The following is a 12,300-nucleotide window of genomic DNA, read 5'->3' as shown; positions in this document are numbered from 1 at the left end:
AGTTTGAGACTAGCCTGGCCTACTTGTTGAAACCCTGTCTCTATTAAAAATGAAAAAAACTATCTGGGTATGGTGGTGGATCACCTGAGGTCAGGAGTTTGAGACCAGCCTGGCCAATATGGTGAAACCCAGTCTCTACTAAAACTACAAAAAATTATCCAGGCATAGTGGCTGGCACCTGTGATCCCAACTACTCAGGAGGCTGAAGCAGGAGAATTACTTGAACCCAGGAGGCAGAGGTTGCAGTGAGCCGAGATTGTGTCATTGCACTCTAGTCCAGGCAACAAGAGCAAAACTTTGTCTCAAAAAAAAAAAAAAAAAAATGACGTTCCATGGGGCTTTTGCGAGCATTACATCAATTAATATATGTAAAATACTTAGTATCTGCTCACTCACAGTAAATAGCCTAGAAGTATTTGCTTTTATTGCTATTATAATATGTATTTATATTTATGTGTTTAGATGATCAAATACATTGTTATTCTAGTAGTTCAGCTGAAGAGAAAAATCATCAAGAAATACAGAAGTATACTTTATCTCATTTTCCTCAGTTGCCTGCATCAAGTGGGTAACATTTTGTCTGGTCCATACCCCTACAACAGACTGAGGCTTTTGAAGAAGGGAGCAGTCTAAGTAGGACTTATTTTTGATTTTTTAAGTGATTAAACAGTGGCAGATATCTCTCACATATAAACTAAACTCTGACTGAATGATTCATTTTGTTTTTCAGTATCATTTATTCCCACCAAATATTTTAGAAAATGTCTCCAGGCTGCTATATATACTGTTTGAAATTTTAGAAGTAGACCGTAACTCGCCTAGAAATTCAGTAGCCCAATTAGGATCTATGAAAAGTGTGCTTCTCCTGTATTTATAATAACACTCTACTTATTGTTCCTGGAGAGACACACAGGTTGCACTGTTTTTGTCACATCTATTTTGAAAGAATGGTTGGCAGACTAAAGTGGTAAAATAGCCTCATAGCCAGGATGTATTCTGATTAAGCAAACTGCCGAGCCCTATTTTGTTGAATGTAAACAGAAGGGAGAAGGCTATATTCTCCTTAGAGTAAAAATTTACATAAAGTGACTAAATATCTTTGTTTTCATTTTCTTGTTTCACCTGCTTTGAGGTTTGATCTCCTACTTAGAACAGCATAAAATAGGCAGAGTGAGTCCTGTTTTTATCAGGAGAATGGAGAATAAAAAATAAGATGATGAGTTAGCCAGTCAATAGGTATCCATGGTATGGGAAACACCCAGCACTCCTCATTCTCTTCTCCATCTGGTATTCTGGCGTTGCCTAGATTAGCTTCTATGCTGCATGATAACAGACTTGATATAAGGCTTCTAGGTCCCTTTACCTTCCCCCTAATCTTATGAATTCCTTGGCATAGACTGTCCTTATGGCCAAATGAGAAAAACTTGAAAGCAGAATTGCTGCTTTAAGAAAGTACTAGAAATATGGAACTACTGCTACCTAGAGCTTCCTAATGATGTAGTAGAAAGGTTGAAAAAGAGGTTTTTGACTTAAGGAGGGAAGAACTTATCTACTAGTGGTGCATTAAAATAAGAGAGTTACAGTATAGATTCCTTCCACAAATATGGGATTAAACTGGTCAGGGTTAAACAAGATAGAGGGAAATGAAACCAGCCAAGAGTGAAGGGCAATAATGTACAGTTACTCAGTACAATTACATTTATAGACTGTGGAAGGCTTGCCAACTAGCCATGGGGGATACTCAGCCTTTCTCAAGTGACTTCCTTTTCTGAATCATAGAACATAGAAACTGATTTGGGTGACTATGTTTTCATTTTTTCTGTGGATGATGCAGAATATTCTATATGCATATGAATGTTAATTTATAACATACAATAGATGCCTTAGGGCATTAGAGGTTAATTCTTCCAGGTTAGAAGGTCATTATTGTTTTTGTACTGCATGTTTCGGTGATGGGGGTAATGATAAAACTCACAGTTGGCAATGCCTGTTTGGTAAGGGACCAGGGTATATTCTCTTCCCCCCTATGACTTTCTACTCAGGGCAGTTTTTGATGTTCACATAAATTGTAAATTACCATCAATTTACTGTAAACATATATGTTAATCTCTTGTCCTATTCTAGGTACTGTGCCAAGAGCAGGACATATAATGGTGAATAAGAAACAAAAACAAATAAGTGCTGATCAGTGATGATCAGAGCATAGCACTCTCTGTTGAGGAAAAACTCTGAAATGCCAGAATAGAAAAAAAAGTAATGAGTTTGGGAGTATGAATGGGGAGAACGTTCAGAAGTAGGCAACTTCCTAAAGAGGGAAGTTACTAAGAGGAATATTCTTACAGCAATGTTACGAAGCACATACAAACATTGCCTCAGCTTGGCTGATACACCAGTCTGGCAGGTAGTGGTACCCATTCAGGCAATATTATGCATTCATGTAAAGAAAAAATGTTATCTCTCTGCCTCACAGTTGTTCTATAAACACAACCAATTCCTTCTGGGGGTTATTGCCTCGATGCTGGGAATCATAGTCTTGCCAGCACACAGGAGAGAGCTAGAGACGTTGCTGGCATGCAATAATGTTGAATACCAACACTGATGAACAAATGAAAGGAAACTTTTAGAATGATGGGATGTTGAGTATGTGGTAGTCATAAGATAAATAGGGTCCGCATTTTTTCTATCTATTGTTGAATTTTGGGGTGTAATTAAGTACTTTCATTTTTTCTTGACCTTGTTTACTGAAACCAAAGCAATGTCAGATAATGTAAACTTCTGAAAAAGCTGTATTTCTTTTTCCTATAAAAGGAGAAAAAAACATCAAGAAATAAACACTACACTCTGGCAAAGCATGTATTGTATGTGTGTTGACCTTAGCTGTATTGCTTCAATTCCAGTCACATGCTTTTTTGGTGATATAATCCTGGACATCTGACCTTAGAATGCTTTCATATTCTGATTTACTCCTACATTGATACAGAATGACCTCATCATATTTTATAGCTTTTATTTTACCTTTAAACAAAGCTAACATTTATCTGTGACATAATCTCTGCATTTATTTCTAAATGGTCTATGCTATGTGTTTAAAGCAACCATTTTGAAATTTCTAGAATTTATTTTGGAACAAGAAAAATTATATATAAGTCAGGTAGAATGATATGTAAATAATTAATTTCTGGATTATATAACGGACTTTGGCAACCTGGGGAGAAGGGTTGGAGGTGGGGTGAAGAATAAAAAACTACATATTCGGTACAGTGTACACTGCTTGGGTGATGGGTGTACCAAAATCTTGGAAATCACCACTAAAGAACTTATCTATGCAACCAAAAACTAACTATACCCCCAAACTATTGCAATAAAAATAAGTAAAATAAAACAATTAAAAATTTAATTTTTGAAAGCTCAATAATTTGGGACATTAATAGGACTATGTGATGTTTAAATTTCATGCATTAATTTAGCTAGGCTGTGGTGCACAGTTGTCTGGTCAAATACTAGTCTAGATGTTGCTGTGAAGACATTTTGTACATGTGACTAACTTTTACATTTATAGTTGACTTTAAGTAGAAGAGATGATAATATGTGTGAGTTTTATCCAATCAGCTGAAGATCTTAAGAACAGAAACTAAGGTTTCTGAGAAAACAAGAAATTCGACCTCAAGCCAGTAACACAGACATTCTACCCTAGTTTCCAGCCCAGCAGATTTTGGACTCAAGCCTGAAAGATCGATTCTTGCCTGAGTTTCTAGCCCGTTGGTTTGCCATAGAGATTTTGGGCTTGCCTGCCCTCCACAATCTTGAGTCAATTTCTTATATACACCTCTTTATATATATAAAATAAGATCTGCAATTCTATTAGCATACACACACACACACAGAGCCTGTTATAGATGTATACAGTTGATCCTTGAATAAGATGGGTTTGAACTGCATGAGTCTACTTATATGAAAATTTTCTTCTGCCTCTGTCACCCCTGAGACAGCAAGACTAAGACTTCCTCCTCTGCTCCTCCTCAGCCTACTTGTCATGAATATCATGAGAATGAAGACCTTTACCATTCATTACGTGGATCTACTTCCACTTAATGAATAGTAAATATATTTTTCTTTTATGATTTTCTCAATAATGTATTTTCTCTAGCTTACTTTATTGTAAGACTATATTATATAATGCATAATACATATAAAATATGTGTTAATTGACTGTCTGTGTTATTAATAGGCTTCCAGTTAACAGTAGACTATCAGTAGTTAAGTTTTTGGGAAGTCAAAAGTTATACCTTGATTTTCAATGGTGCAAAGGTATTGGCGTCCCTAACTCCCACATGATTCAAGGGTCAAGTGTATATTCAATTTCTATATATTCAAGTATATGTGGTTTTGCTTCTCTGAACATTCTGGCAAACCATTTAGTTATTCTCTCTGCAATTGTGTCTTCATATGGACCAGGGGAATAATGGTTACGGTTTCCAGATTTCTACTGCTCTGATGGCATACCAGAGATTTGAAAGGAAGCTAAAACAGTGTCCTAAGTTAAATTCTCTCCCCTGATCCCACAAAAGAAAAAGAGCTTGAAGCTGGGGAGAGAAATACTGAGCATACCAATTCAGTTGGGTCATTGGTTCTGTATTTGGTGAAGTAGAAAAATATGGTAAGATGTTGAAACTTCATAAACTCCCCTAGATTCCTTCTGTTAATACCAAACATTATTTTATACTGAAGCATATTATCATATATATGAAAGTCAGATTATGCTTTTAACATTAGCTAGGGACCTATAGAAGAAGCTATTTAGAGAAGTGGATCTCAGGGCAGTATTTTTTGTTTTTAAACAATACTTAACCTTATGGCAGAGGTGGATGGAAACTCAATTATCTCCAGAAGAGTAGGAAAGATAGTGAATCTCAACTCATTCTCTAACAGATGGCATTCATAGGAGACAAAGTTCACATATTTGATGTCCAGTTTCACAAAAGATTTTGCAAATGATGCCATTATCTCATACTACACAACCTAACAAGCATGCTTGCATGGGGTTCAGGTGAGTGAAATGAACAGTCCAGGACTAACTTACCCCATTATTATGGAAACCACTCAAATGAAACCTTCTATGATTACAGGGTTGAGAAGACCATCTCTCTGTGAAACGAAGTGCGTTACATTAGTAATTAGACCTTTTAACAGCTTTGGTCATGGATGTTTTGGGATTTTAAAAAAATATATAGATGTATATAAAAGTTATTTTCTTTTACTCAAATATTCCACTGTAGTACAATAAATAATGTTTGTCTTATGGAGAGCATGTATTCATTATAAACATATTAACTTGGTAAAATTCTTGCTTGCTAAAAATACTAATCAAGGATGTATTCATGTCATTTCTACACAGCAGAATAAAATGGTGGGGGCACGTGACTGTTGCTTGGATTCGGGCTCTGAAGATTATCAATCCAAATAACTGCCCAATCCCTCCTACAATGTACTTGTAATAAGTTGCTACTCCAATAAAATGTATGGTACCATCAAATGAAAGGTTGTGTAACTTAGATCATAATACAAACTGCAAACAGACCCACAAGTGCCACAGACATCACACTTTTGTTTTTTGAGGTAGAGTTTTGCTCATGTAGCCCAGGCTGGAGTTCGATGGCTTGATCTCAGCTCACTACAACCTCCACTTCCTGGGTTCAAGTGATTCTTCTGCCTCGGTCTCCAGAGTAGCTGGGACTACAGGTGCCCACCAACATGCCTGGCTAATTTTTGTATTTTTTTTTTTTAATCTTTGGAATTCATTTCATTAAGATTTTCACAAAATACAAAGCTCAAACGTAATTATCTATGTCCACCAAAAAACAGAATCAAATAAGCACAACCATCATAATGATCTTTTCCATTAAAAAAATATACAAATAACAATGTTCAAGGTTTTACAATTTCTTCTTAGTGTGTGTCTTTTTAAGGCTTTATGTTGCAGACCCTTCATTGATGGTACTTGTACCCTGCCATCAGGATACATTGCCCACCAGCAAGGAAGGCCACATTGCCCACCAGCAAGGAAGGCCACTGTGGATACATTCCTGAGGGTGACACACATGGATTCATGTTGCCTCAGCCTGTTAAAAACAATGATCAAACACCCTCCAATCAGTTCTGTTTCATTAACTTTCTTTCTACCACAAAGTAATAGTAGAAAGGGGTATGTGTCCAGCAGCTTTCGAGCTCTCAGAAGATCAATCAGGAAGGGCAAGAAGGAAAAAACAGGGTTCCCCCTGGAGAGAATTTTTTCCCTTTCATCCAGAACAAACACCAATAACCCAGATAGTTCAAACAGTGGTTTGTACTGAAACATTTTTCAGAATAAATAGTGTTGATAGAAACAGTCATCTTTTGGTTGGGTATTTTAGAAGAGGTTATTAGAGTGGAGAGGTTAATATTGGGAAAACACCACTGAAAGTACAGCCCCCAGTAGGAGTAGGCTCACTCATAGGGTCTGGGGGCAGAGCCAGGGCCCCGGCCTTGGGAAGGAAATCCAAGGGCAGGCTCTCCAGCAGACACCTGACCTGCTCCTGGCCCAGCTTGATCTCGTTGCCCAGCTTCCGCTGCTGGATGACGAGGGTGGACTTCATTTTCATGTGCTGGTAGTCCTGGAGCTGCTCCTCTGAAAGGTAATTGGTCAGTATGCCCAGCACCACCCACTCCCTGAGATCCAGGTTCTCCTTCAGCTCCTGGGTATCCTTGTGCTGCCCAGCCAGGATCTTCCTTTTCTCATAGAGAGAGCTCCTTTCTTCATTACTAGCATCTTCACCAAGCACACTAAGGACATTCTCAACATGGGCCAGACGCCCTGAGAGGGAGAGTAGCAGGTTGACCACCTTGTCGAAGTCCCCTGTGAACACCCTGTACTTGTCAAACTCATTGGACTTGCAGAGCTCGCTGATCAGAGCCTCCACCTCTTCTCCCAGGGCGTTGTTGAGCTTGATGTCCATGAGCAGGCTCCCCTTCGCCTCCTGGAGGGTCTTCAGCTTGTGGGTGAGGCTTTCAATGAGCTCAGCCTTCTTTTCATTGACATCCACTTGCTCCTATTCCTCATTCACTTCTGCTGGCATCTCTTTGATTTTGTTCAGCAGCTCGGCCTTGGGAGCAGACACACTGTAGTAGGCAGGACAGTTGACCAACATGCCCACTCCTTCCTTGTCATCATTCCTTTTGCCTTCACATCCTGAGCAGCAGACAGTTCTCTGCATGGCCTTCCTCTTTACACTGTATTCCTTCAGCAAGTTCATATCTTAGAGAAACAAACCTTCCATCAGGTCCATCGTTGTCTTCAGCCTGGAGTCTGGATCTAGAATGTCTGCCAGAGATTTGTCTTGGTGGACAATTTCCTTGGCCAGAGCCTCTGTTCTAATGTCTTCTGAGCTCTTCTGAGGATCAGAACTGACTTTCTTTTCTAGACCCTGAGTTCCATTGACTGGATCATGGGTGAGGCTTTGAGTCTGGGTGGGTGCTGGCTGCCCACCAAGAGACCCAGCAAGTTGGGGCTGCACCCTCATGATGGAAGGGTAGTTTGGATTCAGCCTCTGAACCCTTGATAGAAGTTTGGAGTCTGGAATCCAGTGTCTGACTGCCTACCACATAGGCTGCACCAGGCACATGCCTTTCCCTTGCAATTGTCACCTTAGTTTGTTGGAGCTGGGGCGGAGCCCCTCGAGGTCCTCGCTGTCCAGCTGCACCTCACACACAGCATGGGGAGGAGGTGGAGGAAAGTCATCCATGCTATACACTGGGGTTTCCTGACTCAGTGGAGGAGGTGGGGGTGGGGAAGAGTTTCAAGTGTGGGGCTAGATGTGGCCTTGGGGTGCAGATCCCTCATAAACACTTCGATGTCACAATCCTCATGAGGTCCCACAGGATGGGCTCAGATACTCGAGGGAGATCCTCCTTGGAGTGCTCGGGGCCCCAACAGGCGTGCCTAGGTCTGAAGTGCTGCATGAACTTGGAATACTCTGCTGTTTTTGATAGTGCTTGAGGTCTGCAAACCCAGGGGCTGAGGATTCCTCAGGAAGGCTGTCCTCTCTGGCTACGTGGGCCCACTTCACTTGAGAAGGAGCCGGCCGCTGAGGCGACGAGACCTTTTCCTCATTCCCTCTTCTACCCCATGCTCTGGGCGGTCGCCCTCACAGCCTCTTGGATCAGGAGGCTGGGTCAGGGTGTGACCATAGCTTCTGTGGGTCATGGCAGGGGTGTAGGGTGGGAGAGGCTGTCACCCTGTCTGACCATCCTGTGGGCAGCAGCCAGAGGGAATGGCTGAAGGCAGAGGGGTGCCAAGTGGGGTCAGGGGTGCAGCCCTGGTGTCTGTGAGCTGCCCTTGCATTCCTGCCAGTGGTAGCCTGGGGCAGGGTGTCCTGCTGGCTTGCCTCTGATGGTCCGGGGTTCCAGGACATTCACTAGGAACGGAGGAATCACCAATGGCTTTGCAACCTGAACCAACCCAACGAGGGGTGGGATGGTGGGAGAGCAACGGCGTGTCTTCTTGGCCTCTTTCTGAACAGAGTGACCTAGAATCCAGGGCCAGCCAAATAACACGGATTCTTCAAAAGACCAAAGCCATTGTCTTCCCCCAAAAGCACATCCTGGCGTTTGTCTGCAGTGGCGGGAGATGACCTGGACCTCACATGGACAGGGACGGTGAGGACATCCGAGCTGTCCAGCAGGTCCTCTGCCGACATGGACTTCCCGGCCCTGGCCCCCAGGTGGGTGGCTCCCTGGGGGTCTCATCCACCCTCTGGGTGCCCCTTGTCCCACCGTTTGCTCCACTGAGCAGCTCCCTTGGGACCTGGAGGTCCCTGCGTCGCCATTCCACGAGGCTAGGGCCACCGGCGAAGGAGCTGCTGCGATCTCGGGGAGCCTGCGGGGTTTCTGTAACAGTAGCCAGCAGGAGCGTGGCCTCCCTGCGGGGCTGCAGGCTGGGCTCCCGCAGCGAGCTCAGGCTGGAGGCCAAGGCGCGGCCGGGGCGTTCCTGGGGCCGCGGGGCCGGGCGGGAGGTATGTGCTCTGGGCGCGCTCGCGCAGTGGCCCAGGCTCTTGGAGGCCACAGCCGGTCTTGCCCTGGATGTAGTCGGCCAGGGCGCTCTGCTGGAACTGCTTCAGCTCGGGCCCCGACAGGCTGAGCGTGGAGCAGGCCTTGCCATCGCGCTCGAAGAGGCGGCACCGGTCGGCTACGCTGCTCTCCAGAAAACGCATCCCCTTCCTCTGAGCGCCCAGGGGTGCCGGTTCGGCCTCCTCCGCGACCGCCACCTCGTTCATTTTCTCCGGCTCCAGTTAGAGCGCTTCTTCCGGTCCGGGGTCAGGCGCCGGCGATCCCCTCTCCGGGCGGCAGGGGGCGCCGGCCTGGCCAGGTCGCCCTCGGCGAGGGTCACGCTGTGCCGCTCTCGGGGCGTGTGCACGGAGGCGGAGGCCGGCGCCTCGGAGCTCCGCAGCCCTACGGGAGCCGAGGAGGGCCGTGGCCGACAGGGCTTCGACGCCGCGGGCGCCCCCAGCTCCAGGTTCCGGCGTGGTAGGTAAGTGGCCCCAAAACTCGGGACTGTGAGTCCTTGATGCATTTCCGGTAGGCGCGGCTGAAGGGGGCGTCCAGCAGGGGCGACTCGGCCTCGCTCTGCGGCTCGCTGGAGAGCGGGAAGGTGCTCCGGCTGCGGAGGAGGTGAGCGTCCGGCCTCTGGGGGCCCCGGCCGCCGTCCGCGGCTCCTCTGCTCAGCAGCTGACCGCAGGGCTGCCGGGAGGCGTCTTCCAGCGTCGGCTCCCTGTTTTTGAAGTGCTGCTCCCCATGGCCTAGGGCTTCCGCTGACTCAGAGAAACGCATGTGGGCTTTCGTCTCCTCGAAGTCATTCCCAGAAGCACAGTAAGTTGAGACGGTCCTGCGGGGCCTGTGGTTAAGACCAGAACCGGGGCTGCTCACACCCGGCCTGCGGCTCCCTTGCTCTCGCTGCTCGAATTTCGAGACCTTCTCCAGCACCGAGCACTGGGGCTTTCGGTTCCGAAAGCCTTGCAGAGCCGAGGCGCCGCCTGGGCCGGGCCCCCTCCGGCCGGGACTGGATGTGCGCGGGTGTGAGGGGGAGGGCGGCTCTTCGGGCCTTGGGTCTGCGCTGTGGAAAGAGGCCGAGGCACCGGTCCTCCCCTCGGGCCGTGGGTAGGAAACATGCCAGGAGCAGCTTTCCTCCCAGGGCCTTCCGCTTTGGTGTTGACTGCACAGGTGGGCCTGCCCCCGGGGTAACTCTCCTGGGCTCCCTGGCCTAGCTCCGCGCTGCTGTGTCGTCTCATTCTCCCAGGAATGTTCCGGAGAGATGAGAAGGCTGACTTGGCCTTGCCGAAGTTGCCTGACAGACCCTGGCCTAGGCCTTCTCTCTCCAGCCGCCTCCAGAGGTTGGCATTGTGGTCTTCCTGGAAATCGCCCTCCCAGGGCTCTGAGAGCCTGGAAGATCTCTTGTCTTCACCTGCTTGCCAGGCCGGGGCCTGAGGGCATTTGACGGTGTGGGGATGAGAAGATGGTTTATTGCTGTGGGTGCTCTTTCTCTCATTGGGATGTGGGCTGTTGCCTTGGGGAGGTGTGAGATGTCTCTTCAGGGAGGCATCCTCCTCATTTTCAGGCACTGAAGAAAATTGGACTTTGGAGGGGACATACTTGGCTATAGCTTATGTTTCTTCTCTACCGGGGACAGCAAGTCATGCTCTAAGGGCTGGCAGAAGGCAAACGCAGGCCTGCTAGATCCATTCTGGCTCCCATTCTCATCAATGGCAGCTATCTTCTTGCACGCTCCCTGAGTTGCTATGTATCCACTCTCCTTGGCCACTGCAGGGTAGAGAGTCCCCCTGCTACTCACCGAAGGCTGGGGCACCTGGGCAAAGTGTGGCTCTAGGGAAGGTACAGGGTAGATGCTGGTTGGCAGCAGAGGTTGGCCAGGTTGGACCTTCTGGGTATAATTATGCTTGGGCTTCCCTGAGGTGGGGGTGGAGGAGCCTGTTCTCTGGACCCTTCTCCAGCACAGTATGCAGCTGCTCCTCTGAATGGAGACTTCAGGGAGCGTAAAGAGTTTGCCTGAGGCAGGCAGAGCCGTTGCTGATCAAGGCTACATCGGGAGCTGGGACGCTCACGGTGTCGAAATGCTGCATAGCTGTCACTCCGAGCTGGAGGCAGAGGTTCTCCCACTTTAGGAGGAAGGTTGTCAGTAGCAGTCTCCAAGGAACTGGGGCACTGCTGGCTCCAGGATGGGGGTGAATCCCTTGCCCGGAGGAATATTAGAACATTTATCATAGTCCTGACCATCTGCTGAGGCTGGGGACTCCCTACCTTGAAGCAGCAGGGCTGAAGAGTTTACCTCATACTCTGCTAAGACTTCCCTCCGGGTGTCATAGACTGTCTTCACATAGCGAATATCTGCCTGCCTTATCCCTTCGAGGCCACCTCGAGCAAAAGTTGTGTCCATGGAGCCTGAACGCTCCCGGCCAGAGATGCCAGGGGGTGGATACTATAGGATGCTAGAACTGGTGGAGAAAGAGCTGTAAGCCAAGTCTCTCTTGTTATGGAAGTGGCTGAGCTGGTCAGTGCTGTCGGTGGACTTGGCAAGGAAAAGATGGCAGGATGGGTATGCCCCACTGGGCTCCAGGCTCTCCATGCTCCCCTGGGAGCTGCATTGGTCAGGACTCTGCCTTAGATAGGCATGGTCCTAGTTGGAAAGGTCACTCGTAGAGGAGCTAGAATGGTAGCTTTGGTGCCAAGGAGGGCCAATCATGCCCTGAGATATCTGCATCATGTTGGCATCAGGTTGGTTCTCCCCAAACTTAGTTGTGTGCCACGAGTGAGGTCGGCCTGCAGGCTCACTGCGCCTGTGCTTCAGCTGAAGTTTAACCCCGCCTGACAACGCTGCTTTCCTGTGCTGGGGGCCAGAGATGAGGTGTTCTGAGCTGACGAAGTTAAGAGTCACCAGTATCTGCATGGCCTGGGTCTGCACACACATCTCATCGCCGCTCGCCTCACGGCCGCTGACCCCAGACTGCCCGGGGCTCCAGGCTACCCAAGTTCTAACTTCGCTGCCGCTCAGAGGAGGCGGGGCGGGGCATCACCGGGGGTGTGGGGCCCAACGCGCTCAACAATGGGCAGCCCCGCCGCTCTCGCGCCACCGCGCCGGGGCCACACGGTGGGCCCCACATGGGGCGCCAAGGGTGTGGGGCGTTTGCCTTCCTCGCCTCCCGCTCGGGGCCCACGCAGTCCACCCAGGGCCCGCCGCACCCAAGGCAATTTTTG

General features: G+C 47.5%; 1 pseudogene; it reads right to left on the bottom strand.

Moving 5' to 3' along the window:
* Nucleotides 1-6,419: 6,419 nt before the first annotated feature.
* On the bottom strand, nt 6,420-12,022 carry LOC101030258 (protein Shroom3 pseudogene; annotated as a pseudogene).
* Nucleotides 12,023-12,300: the final 278 nt, after the last annotated feature.

The sequence above is a fragment of the Saimiri boliviensis genome, chromosome 12 (genome assembly GCF_048565385.1).
Source record: "Saimiri boliviensis isolate mSaiBol1 chromosome 12, mSaiBol1.pri, whole genome shotgun sequence".
NCBI classification, from domain to species: Eukaryota; Metazoa; Chordata; class Mammalia; order Primates; family Cebidae; genus Saimiri; species Saimiri boliviensis.
This window is presented reverse-complemented; position numbering and strand designations above follow the sequence as displayed.